We start from the raw sequence: 24,555 nt of genomic DNA, 5'->3' as shown, positions 1-24,555 counted from the left end.
CCCCTTACTTAAAACTCTACTTTCACATTATTCACCATCAATAATGCTCTCTTTTGAGCCCACATCCATGACTCGAGCAGACAAAGAAGGCCCGCAATGTTTTGATATTCAAAAAAATCATAATCCTGATTTGTTAGCTTGTAAATTAGGATTTCTAATAATCTTAATGAGGGGTCTCCAACCTATAAATAGGCCCCTCTCCTTCTTGTAAAACAACCTCCAACATCTCACATAGCACCCCAACACTCTATGCGTGAGGAGAGACTTAGGTGTAGCAACCACTTGTGAGCTTCACTCTTGGTGTGAGAGAAGCCTTCAAGCTAAACATTGCAAGTGAGAGAGCGTGAGTTCCACAAACCTCAAAACCACTATTGTATATGCTCCTTCATCATCAATAAATTGAGGTTTGGTGCATCAAAGGCGTGATTCGACGTTCAAATCATCGTTCTTCCATTTGTGCAATACGGTTTGGTGAATTCAAGGTGACTTGTGTATTTGAGTTTTTATCGGTTGATCTTGATTTTAGAAAGTGTTTTAGTGTGTTTTTCATTGCCAGTTTTGTGTCCATTGTAAGAGGGTATTGTGGTGAGAGGTCTCCCACACCCTAAGACAGTGTGTGTGTGTGTGTGGTGTGTTGTGTGGCAATGTTTTAGCAATCACTAAGCATTGACTGAGTTTATACAAGTTCTACGATAGCATCATAACAAACCATCTCCATTTGCAAGTCACAAATAAGGTATTACGCAAGATCCTTTTGTCTCTCTCTTCCCTTTGCTCTAGCTCTCTCTGGTCCAGTTTGTGTGTGTCTTGGTGTGAGGTTGTTTGTGTGTGTTGTGTGGTGCATCTTCTTGGTTGTGCCAAAATCTCTCTTGCGTCCTAGTTCGCATACCATAACTAGGTGGTGCCCCTATCTTGTTTGGGTTTGGCTGTGGGTTTGTTGTTGTGTTGTGCTTGTGGTTGCCCCAGCCCCAATTGAGCAGCACGGGAGCCTTGAGGGGTGTTTAGAGGTCGCCTCTCTTGTTGCCCGCCCCGGACCGCCTCAATTTTGGTGCCCCCACTGAGGAGCGATTGTGTGCTTAGTGTTGTTGTATTGCATGAATGCTTGAATTTCAGCATAATCAAGTAGATTTTATGAATCATGAAAATAGACCGAGTTTAATTTCAAGGAAACAAAAATTGATCTAGAATATGGTTCGGATTATGCATAACATAAGAAAGAAAAAAAACATTTTCACATAAAAGTCTAGAATTCATGTTGAAAGACCTTTCAAAACTTTGTGTAGTTAGTTGATGATTGTTTGGAACTAATCTTTGTGTGGTTCTAGCATTGAGAGACTATGACACGCTATACCTTTGATGATATCCCAATCTTCTTCGGAAATCCAGAAGAAGATGATGATTTTCTTGCTGATTTTAGAATTGGTTTGTCATATCCTTGGTAAAAGGGATGACATTGAAAAAGGGGATTTTCTATTGCTATGCCTTAGAGGCAACGTTGAGCAATGGTTTTGGAGTATGTCTTCTCAGATTGAAGATGGATATACCCAAATTTCCAAAGCTTTGAAGGCCAGATTCTCTAAAGTTCCAACAACGGAGAAATCATGGGCTTCACTACGGAGACTTCAACAACATGGTGAAGACTACTATGCTTATGAGGATATTTTTTCTCGTCAATGGGAAGGATGTGGATTTAGTTCTACATTTCCAGATTATGTAAAAATGGATCAATTTATTTCGGGTTTGTCTCCTTTCCTAAAGACTAAGGTTACTTGTAGTGGACCCTCTACCTTTGAAGAAGCGGTCACTATTGCCCGAAGGAAGTTTCACAAGTACTTCTACATCAAAAATGGTTTCCATCATGCTGGAAGAACCAACCATCATGAAAGTGTTTCTATCAAGGATTCATCTCCTTTGCCATGCTTGTCTCCTTCTACTCCGACAAATGTTGAAGAAGTTACTTACACGATAGATGATTATTCAAGTGCTAAAGTGTGTGGCCAAGATTCAAATGTGGAATCTCTTTCTTCTACCTTTATCACAAGCATGCGAAAATCGACACAAGATATCTCAAATGGCATTGATGATTCAATAATGGATATATCCAACCCTTTGGTGGAGGATCAATTTCTAATCCGAGCAGACGAAGCTTTTGTGCAACATGACTCTATGGAGAATGAAGAACTTGAAGGTAACCTTGATCTTATGGAATGTTCTGAGAGTGTATCTTGTCTAAAAGAAGAGAGTGAAGAAGAAGATGAAATCATAGGTGGAGAGATCATAGACCACATTGATCATAAAGAGATGATTGTGTACATGGAATGCCAACTCCAAAACAAAGTAGAAGAGTGTGAGTTGAATCCAGGTGAGGATAATCTTGAAGAAGTGTTTGAGGATGTTGAAAAGCATTGGTATGACCCATGTATGTTAAGCATAGAGAAACCTATCATGCAAGAAGACAAATATTTCACAAAATCAAACAGTATTCCATCAACCTTTGAGGTGGTACAATGTGAGGAGTTACAACCTTGCCAAAGGGGGGGCTTAGAAGGGGATGAAGAACATGGGAGAGTAGTAAAAAATAAAATCATAAAAGGAAACTATCAGAAGGGTATCATTCTCTCCAATGGTGTTTTAGTGGGTGGCTCTTCATTCATGGGACAATCTCTTAGCAAGGAAATCCAAGCTTTTGAATCCCCAATCATCTTCATATTGGGTTTCACCTCTTCAAGGTCAACTTCTCCTCTCTTCACATATACCTTTCATCGGGGACACCATACCTTCTTAAGTGGAAGAGGACATGAATACTTGGTGATGAACGGATGTTTCCAAACCTTCTTCATTTTGTTCTTTGGTGTATGGAGGTCGCACATTGTGATGCTTCTGGTCTTCATCATAGATGAAAAACTTGTTGATTGCTACATGTGGATATTTCATCAATCAGTACCAAAATCTATTCTCTTCCAATGTGTTGGAAGCAATAGAAACCTTCGTCTATTATCTACCTATGTAGTAAACTATTTGAAATATCTTCCAATAGCAGCTGAAAGCATGGATCAAGCTTCCCTAAATCATGAAGGTCATAGAATTTTTTACTTGTTGATGAGCCTACCCAGGTTGAATGAATTTTATGAGCTACAGTTCAGGAATTTGCTCATACAAGCTCTTGAAGATCGTAGCAGATACATTAACTTTATACAGGAGGAAGAGCAACCAATATTTTATATCACATTCATAGTGATAGATGCAATGATGGACAACAGTAAAATCTACAAGTTTCTTCAATCAAAATCAGTAAGTGATTCCATACCATACATCTCGCTTTGGGAAAGATATTTCAAGATCTTTGATCCTGGGGGGTGCTTATGAAAACTTTCCCGATGGAGGAGGTTTACTCAGTCACTTCACTACATCCTGCTATTGGCTCTGAGAACCTTTCATATCACACAAGGTTTCTTAATCATACAAAGATGAGAGCAGACAAAAACATACGTTACACACTCTACATGTTGTATGATCGGATAAATGGTACATGAATGTACCATTATTTAAGGGGGGGGCTAATGATAGCCGTTTTTCGGCTCTCCGTAGTTTCCATAGTAAGCTACCTCACCCTACCAAATTCACCCAAACACTATGGCTATCCCTACCATTTCACTGTACATAGGCGTGTGTGAGTTACGGGACTTTTCCCATACCTCCTTAAAAACCCTCAGCTAGCTAGTCACTGGGCTAGTTGAGCCAAAAAAATAAATAAAATCAAAAAATAATAAATATTATGTGTGTAAATATTTCATTATATATGTGGCCTAAATATAGGGATTTTTCTAATTATTTTGATATTTATTTAAATATTTATACCTAGGTGTGTGTTTTATTTAATTTACCTTCTTTCATCCTCTTGCACCATAAGTATATTCTTTTCCAATATGTACATACTCTAACCTTATATTTTTTCTTTATACAAATCACTCCCACATTTTCACCCTCACCCTCGTGAAAACAAAAAATTGATTTCTACTCATTAGTCACTTTTATTATATTATTTACTTGCATACCTTTTCCTCTTTCACCCAAAATAATTCAAGGAGGGACCATATCATATGATTCCAATATCTTTCCATATCCATAACTCCTCCATATTTTTATTATTAATTTTAACTCATTATTCTAACACCATGTGCTCATTGAGCTAAAGTCCATGAATAGTCCATACACTAGTCCCACCATGTATATATTTCTTTATTCACCAATAATCCTCCTCCATGCATGGGTCAAGGACAACTTGGATGCTTTGTATTATAATATGACAAAGGAGGGGCTCACTCTTGGATGCATTATACAAATTCAACAAAGGAGGGGGCCACTAAAAGACTTTTGCAGGCATAAAAAACAGGCTTTTTGGTGAGAATTTTGGCACCTATCTCCACTCCAAATTTGGAGCGGTGGTCAAAACAGAAAATGTAGCCCACGCTTGGAATAATCACCTCAAACTTTTTCATGATTTTTGGAGCTACCAACGGTGAGCTATGATTTTTTGAGTGGATCCCAGTCTGCCCACTTTTCTCACAAGTAGCCCTTAGTCTTCTCTCACCCTTCCACACACCTACTCACTCTTACACATCCCTCCCTCTCCTTCCCTCACTCAAACCTGCAATTTCCATGGCTTCTCCCACCCTCTTCACCATTACCCTTCTCTCTCATCCCTATAGTTCTTTTATGAACCTCTACATACATACACCCTCTCCATGTCTCTCTCTATTGCTTCTATGTTACAATTTCATTTACCTCTCCTAAAAATATCTAAAATTCAGCATCTTAACCATGATAACTTCTGCAAATTGAGGATTTTTCATCAACAAATCCTCTTTTAATCGTGGTGGTCAACCGTGGCGGCGGCGTAAAGAAGCGAAGAAGAAGAAGAAGACCAGCGGTCATTTTTTCCACAATCTACACAAGGGTGAGTTCAAGCTTCTTCAAAGCTTCACCATCTCAATGATTCTCTTTTAATTCACCCCTCTTACTTCAACCATCCACCCCATTCTACCCATTGTAAATATATCATTAACTTTCTAGTGATTACTAACACTAACCACTAACATACTAACACAAAATAGTATTGACCTAACCATAAAAGACACCTCACCTCAAGACATGTACAAAGTAACTCTCTCTCTCTCTCTCTCTCTCTCTCTCTCTCTCTCCCCCCTTACTTAAAACTCTACTTTCACATTATTCACCATCAATAATGCTCTCTTTTGAGCCCACATCCATGACTCGAGCAGACAAAGAAGGCCCGCAATGTTTTGATATTCAAAAAAATCATAATCCTGATTTGTTAGCTTGTAAATTAGGATTTCTAATAATCTTAATGAGGGGTCTCCAACCTATAAATAGTCCCCTCTCCTTCTTGTAAAACAACCTCCAACATCTCACATAGCATCCCAACACTCTATGCGTGAGGAGAGACTTAGGTGTAGCAACCACTTGTGAGCTTCACTCTTGGTGTGAGAGAAGCCTTCAAGCTAAACATTGCAAGTGAGAGAGCGTGAGTTCCACAAACCTCAAAACCACTATTGTATATGCTCCTTCATCATCAATAAATTGAGGTTTGGTGCATCAAAGGCGTGATTCGACGTTCAAATCTTCGTCCTTCCATTTGTGCAATACGGTTTGGTGAATTCAAGGTGACTTGTGTATTTGAGTTTTTATCGGTTGATCTTGATTTTAGAAAGTGTTTTAGTGTGTTTTTCATTGCCAGTTTTGTGTCCATTGTAAGAGGGTATTGTGGTGAGAGGTCTCCCACACCCTAAGACAGTGTGTGTGTGTGTGTGTGTGTGTGTGTGTGTGTGTGTTTTGGCAATGTTTTAGCAATCACTAAGCATTGACTGAGTTTATACAAGTTCTACGATAGCATCATAACGAACCATCTCCATTTGCAAGTCACAAATAAGGTATTACGCAAGATCCTTTTGTCTCTCTCTTCCCTTTGCTCTAGCTCTCTCTGGTCCAGTTTGTGTGTGTCTTGGTGTGAGGTTGTTTGTGTGTGTTGTGTGGTGCATCTTCTTGGTTGTGCCAAAATCTCTCTTGCGTCCTAGTTCGCATACCATAACTAGGTGGTGCCCCTATCTTATTTGGGTTTGGCTGTGGGTTTGTTGTTGTGTTGTTCTTGTGGTTGCCCCAGCCCCAATTGAGCAGCACGGGAGCCTTGAGGGGTGTTTAGAGGTCGCCTCTCTTGTTGCCCGCCCCGGACCGCCTCAGTACAAATAGACATGAAAGAGAGTGGATTGTTAGAGCCTACTAAAAATGTTTTGGGTTTGTGTCAGCGGTTTCTTTTGTAGATATTATGGGTGAGCTTGATGCTATAATGAAGTCTAGTTTGCATCTTGGGAATGAAGTTGTGGAAGTATGCTTTGTGGAAATGTATCACGTCATAGAAGCCTTTAAAAAAAACCAATGTTTCAAGAAAACACTTGGCCTCGAAGTCCATGTTGAAACTAAATACAGTTGTGTAGCAAAGAAGGTGAAACCAATAGCTTCACCTTTACCACCCAGCAAATAGGGAAAAGATTGAACATGCTTTTTTGCAACTAAGTTTGAGGAATCCTAAAAATATTGGGCACACCTTCACAAGGAGTCTTTTCAAGAGTTGCAAATTGGCTGCCATGAGTTTCTAACACATGAGGAGACAAAGTGCTTCAAAGAGATTATTTCAAAACATGGTAAGGCTTTTACATTTGAGCCACATGAGATAGGATGTGTTGATCCTTTTATTGTAGCTCCTATGGTAATTTTTACAATGCCTCATGTACCTTGGAATCTACGACCTGCTCCGGTTCCAAAGGCTCATTTACCAAAGTTAGTAGAGCTATTGAATGAGAAGATCAAAATGGAGATTTTGAATCCTTCTTGTGCTCCATACTCAAATAGGTGGTTCGCATTCCCAAGAAGATTCGCGCTTTACGCTTCATCCAAGATATGCAACCAATGAACAAAGTGACAATTAGGAATGTTGGTACTTGTCTAATTGTGGATGAGTTTGCAGAGGCATTTTCAAGGAGGGCAATCTACTCAATGGGAGATCTCTACTCAGGATATGATCAATTTTAACTTGCGATTGAAAGCAGAGACTTGACAACCATGAGGACAACTTTAGGATTGGTAAGAATGTGTACCTTGCCGCAAGGAGCAACAAACGCGGGTGCACATATGATGAATGGGATGAATAAGGTCTTACGTGATTTTATTCCTAAAATCACAATGCCTTTCATTGATGATTTGCCCATCAAAGGATGTGAAGGAGGTGAGATGAAGTTTTAGATCTCAAGGTGTGTTGTAGGTTTGTGGGAAATCACATAAATGATTGTGGGAAATCACATAAATGATTGTGATAAAATTTTGTCTAGGTTGGAGGAAGTGAATTTCACTTTGTCAGGGAAAAAGTCCATGTTTGTTGTCAATGAAGTGCTCATTGTGAGGCACATGTGTGGGCCATGTGGGAAACCTTGTCCAACAAAGTTAGATGTCATCCAAAGAATTAAAAAAACATGCACTAGCATCACTGAGGTTAGAAGGTTTTTGGGAGCATGTGTCTTTTATGTTATTTGGATTCCACATTATGCACATGTGGATGATCATCTTTATCAATTGCTTAGAAAGAATCAAAAGTTTAAATGGATAGATGCACATGAGTCTCTTTTATACATATAACCCTTTGTGGTGTAACACTTTTTTATTTAGGATGCTTCCACAAGTAACCATCCCTCAAAAAGTACCCATAGGCTTTTTTGCGTATCCTTTTGAACTCTTCTGTAGACCAATCCTGCTAGTTTGTTAGAGTACTCAAGTAGCTTCCAATAAGAAGCCAATCACCTTCATAAAGCTCTTTCAAGAACAATTCAAGTATTCCCTACTAGCTCTCACCATCTTTGAAGGTGTGTGAGGTCTTGGGACTGAGGCTAGGTCCATTATGTGTGTTTTTCAAGAATAATTTGGTGCATGAAGCTTCCATCTTCATTGCACCAATTAGTTTTGTCAAGGAACACAAAGCTTGTATTGTACAAAAGTCTCCCTTGATGGGAGAAGCTATAATACAAAAGCCTTTTGGAGGGTGGACCGTCTCCATGTAAATCTGGTCCTCAACTGTTGTCAATTGATCTATTTCTCTCTCTTTTCAAGTTTTGTCTATGCCAAAATAGCTAGGTGTAATTACTATGTTGCTTTCTCCAACCAAGTACTCTCTCTATGCTCATTAGGAACTTGTTCTTAATTAAATCCTCACTATGTCATTATTTTCCGCTACACACAAGTTACTAGTGCATTAAATGTTACATTGGTATCAGAGCTATTGGTTTCTCTTTTCTTGCTCAAGAAGAGAGGTCCTCAAGATTGCTACAAATGGTTGGTGTTATTACTTGCAAAAGAGTAAGTAGAATAGGGATTTTTCATCCTTAAAGCACGCCTGCTTTATGCAGTTAACGGGGATACCGTCGAGAGCTATGGTCTTAATAATGGAGTCCTACAAGACTTGCCTACGGCTTAACCATTATTGAGCCATTAGAAGCTTGACAAGAACCAGTGCTATCTTGGCTCTGTGAAACCCTCTCTTCTATTCCTTGCAATTAATAATATCCAAGACATGGATATTATTAATAATATCCGAGCCACGGATATAGATGCTTGAGTGCTTATCTTTGAAGGTAAAGAGGAGTAGAAACTAGTAGGGCTTGAAGTGCCAAAGTGCAAGTAAAAATTTACCCATAAAAATTGCTAGTATGGCCGACAAGGGTAACGAGATTGAAATGAATGTTGATAGCTTTGATTTTTCTAATGATATAGCAACTAGTGATGCCCCTATGCTTGTAAACTATCTTGTTTCTAGGCTTCAACAAGCCCTAGGCAATACAACCCTCCAAGGTGAAGTGCTACAGCAATTGCGCACCCATGGTATTCTCCAAACTCCCCACCAAGAAGAGAGAGTACCTAGGAAAGATCCTGGTGAGACTTCCAAAAGAGGACTCTTTCCGATAAGGGAAGAAGAGGAGGATCCAAATGAAGGGCTCAAAAACGTAGTACTCGATGGGGCATCTCCCTCTCAAAGGAGAGCCCAAGTTTCAACGGTAGATCCCCCACCGAAGGAACGAGAAAGAAGCGATTCTCTTGTCACCTTGGCAGAGATGGCTCCATGAAGACGGCGGGCAAAATGCTCTCCAACACTCCCTAGACAGAGAATACCATGGCATATTCCTCCACACCCTAATTCAAAGAGGGAAGAGAGGAAACAAGGGAAGAAAAAGACGAGAAAGAGGTCACCCTCTTCATCTTCCTCTTCTGAAGAAAGTAATGGTGTAGAAGAGGAGGAACAAGGGAAGAAAAAGGCAAGAAAGAGGTCACCCTCTTCTCCATCTTCCTCATCCTCTTTCCCTTCTGAAGAAAGTGATGGTGCAGCTCCCAAACCGCCCAAGAGAAGAGGCCATAGGAAATCGGAATCAATTTCAAACAAGGGGCTAAGAGAAATCTTAAGCCCATGGAAAGCAAGGACCGTGGTGAGATTAGGGGGAAGGAAAACGTCCAAAAGTCTCCCAAATGCAACTTCAACAACAACAAAGCCAAGGAGAAGGGAGTTTATAAAGGCAAAAATAAACTCTCTCCTTAAGAGCTAGAGCGTTATCGAAAAGATAAGCATTGTTACAAGTACGAGGAGCAAGGGCATGCCTATCGTGCTTGCCTCCACAAGAATACGTATAATGAGCCTCCTAGAGCTTCCATAGTCAAAGTTCAAAAAGAGGATGCTCATCACAAAGGATCTCCTCTATGTTACGTTTGAGGAAAGGTAAGAGAACATGATGCTTTCATTCTCTTGGACCCTGGCTCTACTCACAATTTCATATCTACAGAGTTGGCCACCAAGCTAGGCATGCAAGCCTATGACATGGGAGATGTCCTACCTGCCGATGGTGCTTTGAAGGGACAAGAAGTCACGGTCACTCCCTTAATTGGGAAATTGAGGCCTCATGTCCAAAGCTATGTGGACAAGGAGGATTTCTTCCTCTCTCCTCTCAAGCATGAGGATGTAATCCTAGGGGCACCATGGTTTGATCGCGTGGCTGCCAATGTTAAATTCCCTAAAAGACAAATCTACTTTAGGTACAGGGAAAAAGATATGTGCATAGAGGCTAAGGAGTCGGGTAACACCATACCCATTGTACATAAGCAAGCTTTTGATAAGTCAATAAAGAGCTCTATTTTTGTGTACATGATTTTTGTTAAAGACTCTCAAAATGAACCTAATGTTTCATCAAATGAAAATGTAGGGAATCATAAGGAATTAGAGTTATCTAATTTCCTAAATGGATTCCAAGATGTCTTTATTGACGACATTCCCTGTGAGCGACCTCCCAAACGAGGGGATGACGACCATCCAATTGAGCTTCTTCCAGGAAGCTCTCCGCCTAATAAACCTCCTTACTGAGTTTCTCAAGCTCAACAAGAGGATATTATGTGGTAGGTGCAGGATATTATGCCTAGCTGATCTCCATTTTGTTTGTCAGTTTTATTAGTGCAAAAGAAAGATGGCACATATCGTATGTGTGTCGACTATAGAGTACTAAATAGGATCACTATCAAAAATATGTTTCCCGTTCCAGGGTAGAAGACCTATTTGATAAGCTATAGGGGTCAACCTAATTCAGTAGGATTGACCTAAAAAGTGGCTATCATCAAATAAGGATAGTTGATCAAGACATTGTAAAGACCACATTTTGCACCACGTTTGGTCTTTACGAGTACATTGTCATGCCTTTTGGCTTTACCAATGCACCAGCTACATTCAACCGTCTGATGGAGACGCTATTCAGGCCTCACCAAAGCTTTACTAGAGTGTTCCTTGATGATATAATCATCTACTCTAATTCAATAGACGAACACAAGCACCACCTTTAGGGAATATTTCAAGTTTTATGAGAGAATAAGCTGTATATAAATCGAAAGAAAAGTGAATTTTTCTTGCAAGAGATCAATATTTAGGTCACATTATCTCTCAAGATGGCATCCAAATGGATCAATCAAAGTTAGAGGTAATAAAAGGATGACCTAATCCAAGGAATCTGCATGAACTAAGAAGCTTTATTGGTATGTGTGCATACTATAAACACTTCATAGAAAAGTTCTCACAAATTGCCGTACCATTACATGACTTAACAAAGAAAAACATTAGGTATACATGGTCTACCAACGAGAACAATGCTTTTGAAAAGCTTAAAGAGAATCTTATCTCTCAACCTGTGCTTACACTACCGGATCTCTCAAAGCCATTTGAGGTCCAATGCGACGCTTGTGGTGATTGCCTTGGAGTTGTTTTGCTCCAAGAAGGGCATGCCATAGCCTATGAAAGCCAAAGGCTCGACCCTGTTGAGCAAGCTCTAGGTATATATGAGAAGGAACTCTTGGTAGTTCTACATGCTCTAGACTCATGGAAGCACTATTTATTGGGGACTCCTTTCATTCTGCAAATGGATCACCAAGAACGGATCACTAAAGCCTTAAGTGCTTCATGACGCAGACCAAGCTTGCCAACATCCATAGTGTCGGATAGAGATCCTAGAATGACCAATAATTTCTAGAAGGGTCTCTTTGAGAATTTAGGTACAAGGCTAAACTTCTCTTTGGCTTATCACCAGCAAACAGATGGCCAAAGTGAAATAGCTAACCTAACAATTCTTGATCTACTAAAAGCTTATGTCACAGAAGTAGATCAAAGGTCCCAATGGGAGAAGTACTTACCTTTAGTGGAGTATGCTTACAATAACACAGTACATACTTGGGAAAAGCACCTTTTGAGGTGATTGAGGGAAGATCAAAAACTCCCCCTGCTACCTCAAAGTACAATGGAAGATCTTCGCTACATTTGATTATAGCCTTGACCTAAAGAATCTTTCCAAAACATTAGGATGTTATATCCATCTCTCAGCAAAGGCAAGAGCTGTTGCTGATAAGCACAGAAGAGCTCTAGCCTTTAAAGAAAACCTAAACCTTGTCAATGCTTACAATGATTCCCTAGAGTAAGCAAACGTATATATGTTTAAATGAACAAAGTTATTGTCTTATAAGACTCTCTTTTTTTCTTTATTGTGCACAATTAATAATGAGTATGCATGCTTAGGATCATGTTTGTGGAGACAACCTCTCCTGAACACCAAGTAGAGCTTGTCACTCTATTATATAAAAGATTGATAAGGACTAATGCGCAGACATGCTTGCGGCAACTAAGGCTCTCAAGCAACAAATGGACTAGTCATTCATTTTGGAATGATGTCGTAGGGTAAAATAAAAATCCTCTACCCGCTAACAAACGGACTAATGATTAGGCTTTATCTTCTCTACCTCATAGTCTAGGATGACTATGATTTCAAGAGAGAGATAATTTCATAAAAACTAATATCTAATTCTCCCAAATGATTTTCTCATGTTAAACTGGTCATTTAATATGGGGAGGTACTAGGGGAGTAAAAGCTAGAATATTGGTAAGGCTGCCAGACCGGTCTCAGCAGGGATCCAAAGGAGGGAAAATAGGGATCCAAGGGGACAGTCTGCAAAAGAGCAATGTGTACCAATGGAGCTTAAAAGACCTAAGGTTTAGCTTCATTAACACTTTCATAGCCTAGGGTTCCAAAATTTAATTAAAAAGTCCAATGGTCAAAAGCTGGAAAAACTGGATGGTGGTGGGAAGACTCAAAAGTCTTCCCACATCCTTATGAAGGAGGGGGCCAGCCCGGGGCCAACCCTTAGAGTAGGGGAGAGAGAGAGAAACACACCCACACGCTCCAAAGCTTCCCCCTTGTTCACAAAGGGAATAAAGGACACATGGCAGGCTCTTAGCCCAGTTGCCCCCAATCTTCCCTCAGATCCTATTGGATGGCCAAAGCGGTGGACCAACAAGAATTAGGCTAGAGTAAAATTAGTCTAATCAATTTAAAATTGCTTGATAAAATAACGAATAGAAATTAAGCTCCGTAGAAGACTATTGGATAGTCTACCAAGGGGTCAAATGAGCATCAAGTAGCCCAATGGCTTCCTTGATTCCTATTGGCCAGAAGACTAAAAGGTCCAATGAGAGTCAATAAATTATTTTAATTACCTAAAGCTCTCACAAAGGGGAAAGAGGGACACTTGTCACAAGAATATTAAATTTACCTCTTAATTGTTATTGGCTAAGCCTTGCAGGAGCCAATGGGAGGCCAGCATGAGTAAATCCCAAGAGGGGTCGACCAAGAAGAGAGAAAGGGCTGCATTTTTTACTAATACAATTACACACACACACGCACACACATGCACACACACACACACACACAAATCATGTGTGGAAGAAGAACTCCATCTCCTTCTCCAAGCATTGAGAAGTAGAGGCCTACACCAACAACTCTTGGCTATGAAGTGCAAATCCAACCAAGAGCCAAGCTTCAATGGCATGCTCATCTCCTCTACCATGCTAGCTAAGCTATGCTCTAAGAGTGATTATGTGAGGAGAATACTTCTTTCTTGTAAGATACATCTTCTTCCTCTTGATCTTTCCTCATTCCCTGCTAGCTCTCACCATCTTTGAAGGTGTGTGAGGTCTTGGGACTCAGGCTAGGTCCATTATGTGTGTTTTTCAAGCATAATTTGGTGCATGAAGCTTCCATCTTCATTGCACCAATGAGTTTTGTCAAGGAACACAAAGATTGTATTGTACAAAAGTCTCCTTGATGGGAGAAGCTATAATACAAAAGCCTTTTGGAGGGGGGACCGGCTCCATGTAATCCGATCCTCAACTGTTGTCAATTGTTCTATTTCTCTCTCTTTTCAAGTTTTGTCTATGCCAAACTAGCTAGGTGTAATTGCTATGTTGATTTCTCCAACCAAGTACTCTCTCTATGCTCATTAGGAACTTGTTCTTAATGGAATGCTCACTATGTCATTATTTTCCGCTACAAACAAGTTACCAGTGCATTAAATGTTACATCAATTGTTCTATTTCTCTCTCTTTTCAAGTTTTGTCTATGCCAAACTAGCTAGGTGTAATTGCTATGTTGCTTTCTCCAACCAAGCACTCTCTCTATGCTCATTAGGGACTTGTTCTTAATGAAATTCTCACTATGTCATTATTTTCCGCTACACACAAGTTACTAGTGCATTAAATGTTACATTGGTATCAGAGCTATTGGTTTCTCTTTTCTTGCTCAAGAAGAGAGGTCCTCAAGATTGCTACAAATGGTTGGTGTTATTACTTGCAAAAGCGTAAGTAGAATAGGGATTTTTCATCCTTAAAGCACGCCTGCTTTATGCAGTTAACGGGGATACCGTCGAGAGTTGTGGTCTTAATAATGGAGTCCTACAAGACTTGCCTACAGCTTAACCATTATTGAGCCATTAGAAGCTTGACAAGAACCAGTGCTATCTTGGCTCTGTGAAACCCTCTCTTCTATTCCTTGCAATTTATAATAATCGAGCCACAGGTATAGATGCTTGAGTGCTTATCTTTGAAGGTGACGAGGAGTAGCAACTAGGGCTTGAAGTGCCAAAGTACTTGTTGTGACTTGTTCTAAAGGGAGTGAAAGATTGTTAGTTGCAACTTCAAGACTGTTAATAGACTCGATAGCTATAGTGACCTGTGCTATTATGTCTCGATCACGGTCCCACCATTGGATTCATTCTTGACCTTGTTACTGACTTTCTCAAAAAGATGCTTGGTATCTTCCACGGGAGCAAAAATGACACACATTATGTGACTACCCATTGTAACATGCACCTATTTGTCAAAGCATTGTATATGCACATTGTATTTGCGTTGCCATGGTGTGACCAATATTAGTTGATTATTCAAGGTATCTAATAATAATACAAAAAAGTTATGGGAACATTCATATCCATTGATATGTAATATGAGATCCACAAAACCTGTAGCAATACTAATAGTTCCATTGAATCCGGTAAATGTTTTTTCCAGGGGGTGTAGGATCAATTTTGGAATTTGTTGCTACATATTCCAACTAATTGTATTCACATGAGATCAATGCATGAATAGGTAACATTCTGACTCCTAGCTTTAGAGAAATATATGGATCCACATTTTTGTCATTGTCCTCAATGCTGGTAATCTAATAACTTTTGTGCTTCCTCTTTGCTACACGTTCTCTAGCTTCTTGTTGTGCCTCTTGAATCTTGAGCTCTTGCTTCAAGTGTGTGTGTGTGTGTGTGTGTGTGTGTGTGTGTGTGTGTGTGTGTGTGTGTGTGTGTGTGTGTGTGTGTGTGTGTGTGTGTGTGTGTGTGTGTGTGTGTGTGTGTGTGTGTGTCAAGGATGAAGCAATCAAATCCAAGTATAGTGATTGTGTGTGTGTATGTGTGTGTATGTGTGTGTGTGTATTGATGCATGGTTTTAAGGACCCCTTCTGAAGATGCAATAAAGGCACAGTCAGTTGTTGGGGAGATGAGGATACTCTAGTCCAAGGGATCTCGAAAGAGAAGAAAAATCTACTTCACAAGCACCAAAGAGTAAAAAGTGCCATGGACAGAAGATACGTGGGAACAAGCTCTTATGCATGCCTACAACCTATATCTTACAGAATAGCCCATTCTAGGTGTGAATTTCTAGTGAAATTTACATGAGGAAGTTCGTGTGGACTCACAGCACAGCATACTCCGTTTTCACTTTTTTACCGACAGTAAATATTTTTTTACCACAGTAAATATTTTTTACCTACATTAAATATTTTTCACCTACATGGTAAATAAAAATCACTTTTTACCTACAGTAACTTTTTTACCCATGGTAAATATTTTTTACTGCACCATAAGTATTTGGTAGGTAACAGTTCACTGTTACTAGAAGCAGTGATTGGGCATCAACAATGCAGTTACAGGAGGAGAAAAAGGGAAAATCTTATGGTAAAGGTGAGTCAACAGGGATAAAGACTTTTGAGTTGAAAAGAGACATGCTGGTTTTTTCAAAGAACACATGTCAAAAGAAGCCATGGTTGAGGATTTTTTGAGAATTTGATATTCAGGAGGACCTAGCTGCCACCTCCCCCCCGCAGGTCCCCCCCTGACATGTGCAGAACCTCCAGTTTCAACAGCCACCTAACCTGCTCTTAAATGCTGGTCAAGGCCTTATCCCCATGTGTCACAATCAGAAAAATCAGCATTTACCCTCTCCTCTCACATCACTCTAGAGAATATCTTGATGGTGACATATCAGGTGACCTCAATCTGTTGACCACCCTAAGCAAAAAGTAACCCCAATCAGCGGATTTAAGCATGTTTATCCCTAATCCTAAACCCTCTCAGAAACCTATATAAGGAGGCCTTCTCTCACTCAAAAATAACACTTCACCCACTTCACCAAGCAATGAAGCTATGACGACATTGCTCACAACGAGGAGCTATGGATGGAGCTCTACTCTCTCTCCCTCTCTCTCTCTCTCTCTCCCTCTAGTATGCTACATTACTAGCCCTAAAACCTAAATAAGGAGTCTTCTCTCATGCTCCATGGCCACCATCATCACCATCATTCTCTAAGGTATTGATGTGTTGCTAGTAGGATCATACCTACTTGCTGGGTTGATTGTTTTTTTGACAAGGGATTATGCCATCCTTGGCTTGCTTCTCTATATCCTTGTTATGTATGATCAGATGTCGTTGTATTGTTAAGCTGATGTCTTTTGTACATATATGCTACATAAGGTCCCTAAGCTTCGTTTCTATGTGTTTTGCCATATGTTTTGATGCCATCATAATGCCAGAAGTCTCACTTGCCTATGTGCACTATGTGTGAGGTCCCTAAACCTCTTAATTTAGGGTGGTGCCCCCTTTGTTTTGTTCTTTACTTGTTTGCATGAGGCGTGGTTTGTGGAGTGTGCACGAGTACAGAGGCCACCCGATTGCACTGCTCTTTTTCCCGCTATCATTTTGGTGCCCCCACGGAGGAGGGCTACACAGACCTACACAGACCTTCAGTCCACAAGCAATGAAGATGTGCAATCTAAAACATGGACGAATGGCGTGAGGAGTTTGCAAATTGGAGAACAGAAGAGGAGGAGTCTTTAGAGGCCTTAAAAGCTTTCATCGAGGTCTTGTTACCAGGTTGCAGTGTCATTGAAATTCAAGAAGTAAGTTCTTCTACATGCCTTGTTCGTGATCGTCGCCAACGAAGGAGAGTGAGAAGAAGAGCTTGATATACCTCTCCTCTCAACCTATGAGTGCTCCAGAAACCTCCAACGCACACGAGCTTGAAATATTCTACATCAACATACACGAAGGTACTGTGACACACATTAAGGGAAGAGAAAGCATCACCAGACCTCTCTTTCCTGAGGAGCCGACTAAGAGGAGGAAGATCACCTCTACACCTAAGTGGCCTAAGGCCGCAGCGCGTGCTCAAGCGTAAGGTAACATTTGGCTTAATCTCATTAATAAGGGATTACATGACCACTACAGGTAAGAAAAAGGCTAGTGAGCAACCAACTTCAACCTCCAACTTGCAACCACGACTCTCACCCCTAAATCCTCCTGAAGCAACGAGGCGAAGGCTTGCCTACAAGATTGCCGCTCGTCTGCGAGTGCTCCAGTGCACTTTGTGAATCCAGACACCACCAATCCCAAGCCAACCTCCTATCCGCGTGAAGATCACTTTGGATATTGTCCAAAGTGCTTTGGAGACCGGGTGAAAAGCCTCCCTACCCTACCTTTGCTGCTAATTTTCAAGAAGTTATCTCAATCTAAGGAAACTATCTTAGTTGATGATGTGTTGCACATTAATGGTGTCACTTTCATTCGTCATGCTGATTATGGTAATAGCATCCAATTGTTGCTTGCTAAAAGGCTCAGCATTGTACAAAGTGTTTCCATCACGCCTTACGTCTTCACAGATGCATCAGAAGAGTCGAAGTGATCCGAGGTGCTGACCTTCTGTGGTTGATCAGGCTCATTGGTCCCAAGGTGGTGCAACTAAGCTAGGCTCTTGTGTGTAAGTATGGATGCCAATAATGAGAATGATGATCCCCGCATGTTTCCTTTCCATTTTGTGCGTCATATCCGTGTGAATATTTGTATTGATAGAAAAATCTTTTATCAGCAAAGAATAGCCCTGTTGTTTGGAGCCGAGAGACTTGGGGAAATCTTGCGCTCTCCTCATCCTGTCATTCTACCCTTACTAGACTATTACCATTCCTTTGATGTGTCGATCTTCATCCTATTTTGAGCTAAGTTGTGCTAAAGCTCCAAATTGTAATTACCATACTCTATTTTAAAATAAATTGGAGCTGTTTGTGTAATTGTTTACTCTCTCACTTATGGCCTTCCCTAATTTTTATGGTAAGCCTGGGGAGGTTGCTCCAGACTTTTTGGATAATTTGGAAATGGCCTTTCTGGTATCGGGAAGGGATGACGAAGCTACTAAGTTAAGGGCCTTTCCTTTGGTCTTGAGGGAAGGTGCAAAATTATGGTATCAAACTTTGGCACCTGAAGAAAGAAGAGACTGGGAGTCCTTAAAGATGGCCTTCATCGAAGAATTTCGCCGCCATGAGCCTCCGGAGGAGATATGGAGACAGCTCTTAGAGCTACGCCAAACATCACCCAATGACTATAGAAGCTATGAAGGAAAGTTTTCCAACCTGTGGGAGAAATGGTGTGCATCACTAGGTGAAGGAGAAAGGGCGCCAGAATGCCTAAAGAAGGACTGTTTCTTGGCAGGGCTTTACCCCATCCTTCGAGAAAAGGTAAAAGGTAAATTCCCAGATACCTTTGATAAAGCTATGACTTATGCAAGGGAGAAGGATAGGAAGTTAAAATTCCAAGCTCAACTACAAGGGGGAATGGAGCCTCCACCGCTAGCTCAACCTACGGCAAGGATAGTAGCAGGGACAGGAGCAACAGACCAAGAGTCCTCTCAACAAGAATTACTTCAACAAATCACCAATCAACTAGAGAGCCTGTCCATCAATCTGGTTCAAGGTGTAAGGGCTCCCCGGCCAAGAAATGAACGAAATAGACAAGAAGGACAAAGGCAAGCACGTGAGTACATTTGCTACAACTGTGGAGAGGTAGGTCACGGCATGTATTATTGCCCCCATCCATGACGCTATCAAGGAAATGGTAATCAAAGACGGCCTCCTCGCCAGCAAGTCACTCCTCCTCGAGCTAGGCCACTAAATGGACAAAATGCACACGTGGCTCCACCAATCCAAATATTGAGACCCCTCCTCCACCACCACAAGAACCAGCAGAGATCCCTCCACTACCATCGGGAGGGGAGGACAGGGCTGTCTCTGTCATAAGTCTTGACAATGGTAAGGATAAAGGGAAAGAAAAAATAGAGGAAGCTGTTGCCATGCCAATAAAGAGAGTTAGGAGACAAAGAACTGATGAAATGGAAGCTTCAGAGCTGGGTAAAGGGAATGAGGGTTCCTCCCAAGTGATAGGAGACAAGAAAAGGAAGATTAGGTCAAGGAGGCATATAGGAGTAGAAGACTTTCCACTTGGGGTAGGATCCATACCTTACGACCTGGTAGCAGATGTGAGTAAGCAATGACCAAAGATTTCATGGCAGCAACTCCTCTACCTTTCCCCAAAGATGCGTAGAACCTGGTCTAAGATGGTCAGCACCAGGAGGGCTAAGGCAAAGTCAGTTGGGTCTATTAGTGCAAGAGGCATGAAGGATATCGTGCCAGTCATTGATGCAGAGATTAAGAGTCAGCGAGTCTCCAATGTGTACGTAGATGGTGGAGCCGAGATTTGTGTTATGACAGAGAAATTAATGCACAGGTTGGGTTTGGAAGTAAACGAGCAAACTTCCTTACAAGCTAAGATGGCAAATAATGTAAGGGTGGCTTGTGTGGGAAAGGCTAATGGAGTGAAGGTTTCAGCTTTTGGTGTTGCAGTCTCAATTGATGCTTATGTGATCCCAACTAAGGGGGAGGGCTATCCGCTAATCCTTGGAAGACCTTGGCTTATGGCTATGAAAGCTAGGCAAGATTGGGAGACAGGTTCCCTTGAGTTGCGACCAAATCATAAGGTAAGTGGCAAGCAACAAAAAATTGTGTATGACATGAAGCAGGGTAGACAACAAGACCTAGAGATGGAGACTTCTATGGATGAATGGAGCACAAGCAGTTGCTCTTCATCTGAGGATGAGTCATCTAAGGAGGATGCTAGCTCTTTGGAAGTCATGGGTATAATACTGCGAAACCCAGAAGGAGAAGGTGGTCAAGACTCTCTAAACAAGGAAGAAGCCACAGGCTTAGAGGAGATGCTAGCTAAGGACCTACTAGAAGAAGAGAGAGAACCCTATTTGCAGGTACTAAAGAAGCATGATGGCCTCTTTATAACTGATTACGAGCACATTAAAGGAGTGACGGTAACCCAACACCATATCCAATTAAAGGAAGGTGCCAAACCAGTGGTGCAAAGGCTAAGGAGATTAGGGCTAGTACAACAAGATGCACTCTTAAAAGAAGTAAAAAGATTACTCAAGGCAGGATTTATCTACCCAGTGGAAGATTCTGAGTGGGTGTCTCCAGTTGTGGTAGCACCAAAGAAAAATGGGAAGTGGAGGGTATGTGTGGATTACAAGCCTCTAAACGTAGCCACAAAAAGGGACCATTTTCCTTTGCCTTTTCAAGATGAAATACTAAATGAAGTGGCTGGTCATGAAAGGTACACAGTGTGTGATGGGTACTCAGGCTACTTCCAAATCAGAATTGCAGATGAAGACCAAAGAAAGACTACCTTCATAACACCTTGGGGGTGTTTTGCTTATAGAGTTATGCCTTTTGGTTTAACTAATGCCCCAGCTACTTTCCAGAGGTTTATGAACTTGGTGTTTCAACCTTACTTTGGTAAGTCCATACGAGTCTTCATTGATGATTTTTGCATTTACAGCTCTAGGGAAGTACATATGTCCAAGGTTGATGAAGGTTTTACCCGTCTGGCCCAATTGGGTGGGCAATTGAATAAAGACAAGTTCCACATAGGTGAGAGCAAGGTCACTCTACTAGGCCATGTTGTGTCTCAAGATGGTATTGAGGCTGACCCTGAAAAGGTAAAGACATTGTTAGCTTTACCTACTCCTTCAAACGTGAAGCAACTAGTCTCCTTCATTCAAAAGGTTCGCTACATGGGACGATTCATACATCTCCTTTCTCAGGCAATCTATCCTTTGCAGCAGCTCACTAAACACACTACATTGACATGGAGTGAGGAGGGTGAAAGGTGCTTTCAAGAAGTTAAAACCATTTTGAGCTCATTGCCTGTCGTCCTACAACCCACATGGGGTGAATTATTCTATGTAAATCCTAGTGTAGGTCCAGAAGCTCTAGGAGCTGTCTTGATGCAAAAAGACCTAAAGACATCTCTCATGAGACCAGTCTACTTCTCTAGTAGAGTGATGACAGCTGCTGAAAAGGGTTTCAGCGCAACTGAGCAATTGGTGCTAGCTCTTAAGTTTGCAGTGGAGAAGTTTCGGGCTTACTTACTTCCGAGACAATTTGTGGTGATCACAACTGAGGAGGTTTTTCCATATGCCCTACAACACATGGAATTGTCTCAAAGAATAGCAAAGTGGGTGGTGCAGCTTCAAGAGTTTGACTACACACTACAAGTAGAGGATTCCGCCCGTGCTTGTTTGGCAGATGTCCTCACACAAAGGTGTTATGAGAAGGCCAAGAAAGAGGCACCTAGTAAGGTACCGCCTATCTCGGAGCCTGAAGTTCTACTGGGAGCACACAGTCTGTATTCTGATGGGGCTTACAAGAGGACCAAAGACAAGGCATCAGCAGGCATAGTAATATTAGGTCCAAAGAAGGAGAAGATCTTTGCAAAAGGGTTTCATCTAAAAGAGGTTCATTCTAACAATGAAGCAGAGTACCATGCCCTTGTTTTAGGGTTGCAATGTTGTCTTTCTCAGGGCATCACAAAGCTAAATGTTTTTGGTGACTCCATGTTGATTGTTAAGCAAATGGTTGGTGTATGGGCCTGTAAAAATGACAAATTGTCCGTTAAGATGAGGGAAGCAAAGGCCTTGTTGAAGGGTTTTAAGGAAGTTCGAGTGCACTTTGTACCTAGAGATCAAAATCGAGAAGCAGATACCTTAGCAGGTGAAGAACTACAAACTCTCATAGTAGGTGCTATCCTTGTGAAAAGTCCTTTATACCAGGGAAAGGAGGAGCTGCATGATTTACTTTACTTTCTTGAGCATTGTGAAGCACCCTCTGGTATGAGTAAAAGTGAACGTAGGTGGTTGGCAAAAAAGGCTACCAGCTATAGCTTAGTGAATGAGGACTTGTATTGTAGAGGGAAAGATGCTGTCTTAAGGAGAGTTCCTGCATCCCAAGAGATAAAGGATATTCTGTTTAGTTGTCATGAAGGTGTGTGTGGTGGCCACTTTGCACAAGAGATTACTAGAAGAAAGATTTTACAAGCAGGGTTCACGTGGCCAAGCCTCCATCGAGATGTACAACATTGGTGCCGCACATGTGAGGTTTGCCAAAAAGCTGGACCAAGGCGTCTTACCCATGAAAATCAGCATCCAATCAAAACCTATGGGCCATTTGAAAAATGGGGGATAGATGCAATAGGGCCACTACCTTCCACTCAATCAGGGAAGGAATACATCATTATGGGGGTGGAGTACATGACCAGATGGGCAGAAGCTCGTCCCACAAAGCGCATCACAGCCAAGGACGTGAGTGATTTCATTTTTGAATGCCTTTGTTGCCGTTTTGGCACACCTTTAGAGATTCTCTCGGATAGGGGACCGGGATTTCGAGCTGATTTAGTCGGGCAATTGATGAGCAAGTTAAAAATCAAGCGTAGGCACTCTACACCATACTACCCTCAGTGCAATGGTCTTGTGGAAAAGGTAAATGGTCTTATATGTAAAATCATCACTAAGCAAGTGCATTTACATCCTAAGGCATGGGACAAACACCTAGATGCAGCACTTTGGGCCTACAGACCATCCTTTAAAACATCCTTGGGGTATACACCTTTTCACTTGGTTTACGGGCAAGAGGCACTTTTGCCTATAGAAGTGGAGCTAGCGAGCCTCCGAGTTCTAAAAGCACATCAAGAGGATAGTCAAGAGAAGCGGGTGGAAGGAAGAATCATCGATTTGGAGAGGTTAGGGCTAGATCGAGAGTCAGCAGTGAAGTACTATGCAGCCCAGGCCGAGAAGAACGAAAGAAGTTCAATCGCAACCTTGTCAAGAAAGGTATCAAGGAAGGTTCTTTAGTGCTCAGATACGACAATCGCTTTGATCGCAGGAAGGATGGTAAGTTCTTGCTTAAGTTCGAAGGCCCTTTTGTAGTGATACAGAGGTTCTCAAATGGTAGTTACCAACTAGGTGACCTAGATGGTAAGGTACATCAGACTCCGGTAAATGGTTGGCGATTGAAGGCCTACCAATGTCGTCTTTCACAGCCATATGCTGGTGAAATCAATGCTAAGGATGGTTCAGAGGAGAGCTCATCATATTCGAGCTCCAACTAAGGTAACAATCATGTACATACTCATTTCAAAAAAAAAAAAAAAAAAGGAAAAAAAGAGAAGAAAAAAAAGAAAAAAAGAGAATGCTACCAGTGAAAGCGGATATTGACAATGGATGGGGTATGGCTTTCAAGGGTCTAGGAGACCAGTTGTTAGTCATGGATGGATACAGTTATTCATCAGAAAGGACTAAACAGGGTGCATCAGCCAAGAAAGCAGTAACATGGCAAATTCAATTGGTACCAGGTGGGTAAGTATTCAAGAGAACCCTATTGTAGCACAACCTACAGCTAGAGGCATCAAATACCTCTAGCTTAAGGGGGAGGGCTATATGATGCATGGTTTTTAGGACCCCTTCTGAAGATGCAATAAAGGCACAGTCAGTTGTTGGGGAGATGAGGATACCCTAGTCCAAGGGATCTCGAAAGAGAAGAAAAATCTACTTCACAAGCACCAAAGAGTAAAAAGTGCCATGGACAGAAGATACGTGGGAACGAGCTCTTATGCATGCCTACAACCTATATCTTACAGAATAGCCCATTCTAGGTGTGAATTTCTAGTGAAATTTACACGAGGATGTTCGTGTGGACTCACAGCACAGCATACTCCGTTTTCACTTTTTTACCGACAGTAAATATTTCTTTACCACAGTAAATATTTTTTACCTACAGTAAATATTTTTCACCTACATGGTAAATAAAAATCACTTTTTACCTACAGTAACTTTTTTACCCATGGTAAATATTTTTTACTGCACCATAAGTATTTGGTAGGTAACAGTTCACTGTTACTAGAAGCAGTGATTGGGCATCAACAATGTAGTTACAGGAGGAGAAAAGGGGAAAATCTTATGGTAAAGGTGAGTCAACAGGGATAAAGACTTTTGAGTTGAAAAGAGACATGCTGGTTTTTTCAAAGAACACATGTCAAAAGAAGCCATGGTTGAGGATTTTTTGAGAATTTGATATTCAGGAGGACCCAGCTGCCACCTCCCCCCCGCAGGTCCCCCCCTGACATGTGCAGAACCTCCAGTTTCAACAGCCA

Source organism: Adiantum capillus-veneris, chromosome 1 (genome assembly GCF_014529385.1).
Source record: "Adiantum capillus-veneris isolate H3 chromosome 1, ASM1452938v2, whole genome shotgun sequence".
Lineage (NCBI taxonomy): Eukaryota > Viridiplantae > Streptophyta > Polypodiopsida > Polypodiales > Pteridaceae > Adiantum > Adiantum capillus-veneris.
The sequence above is the reverse complement of the archived record's forward strand: the minus strand, read 5'-3'. Positions refer to the sequence as shown.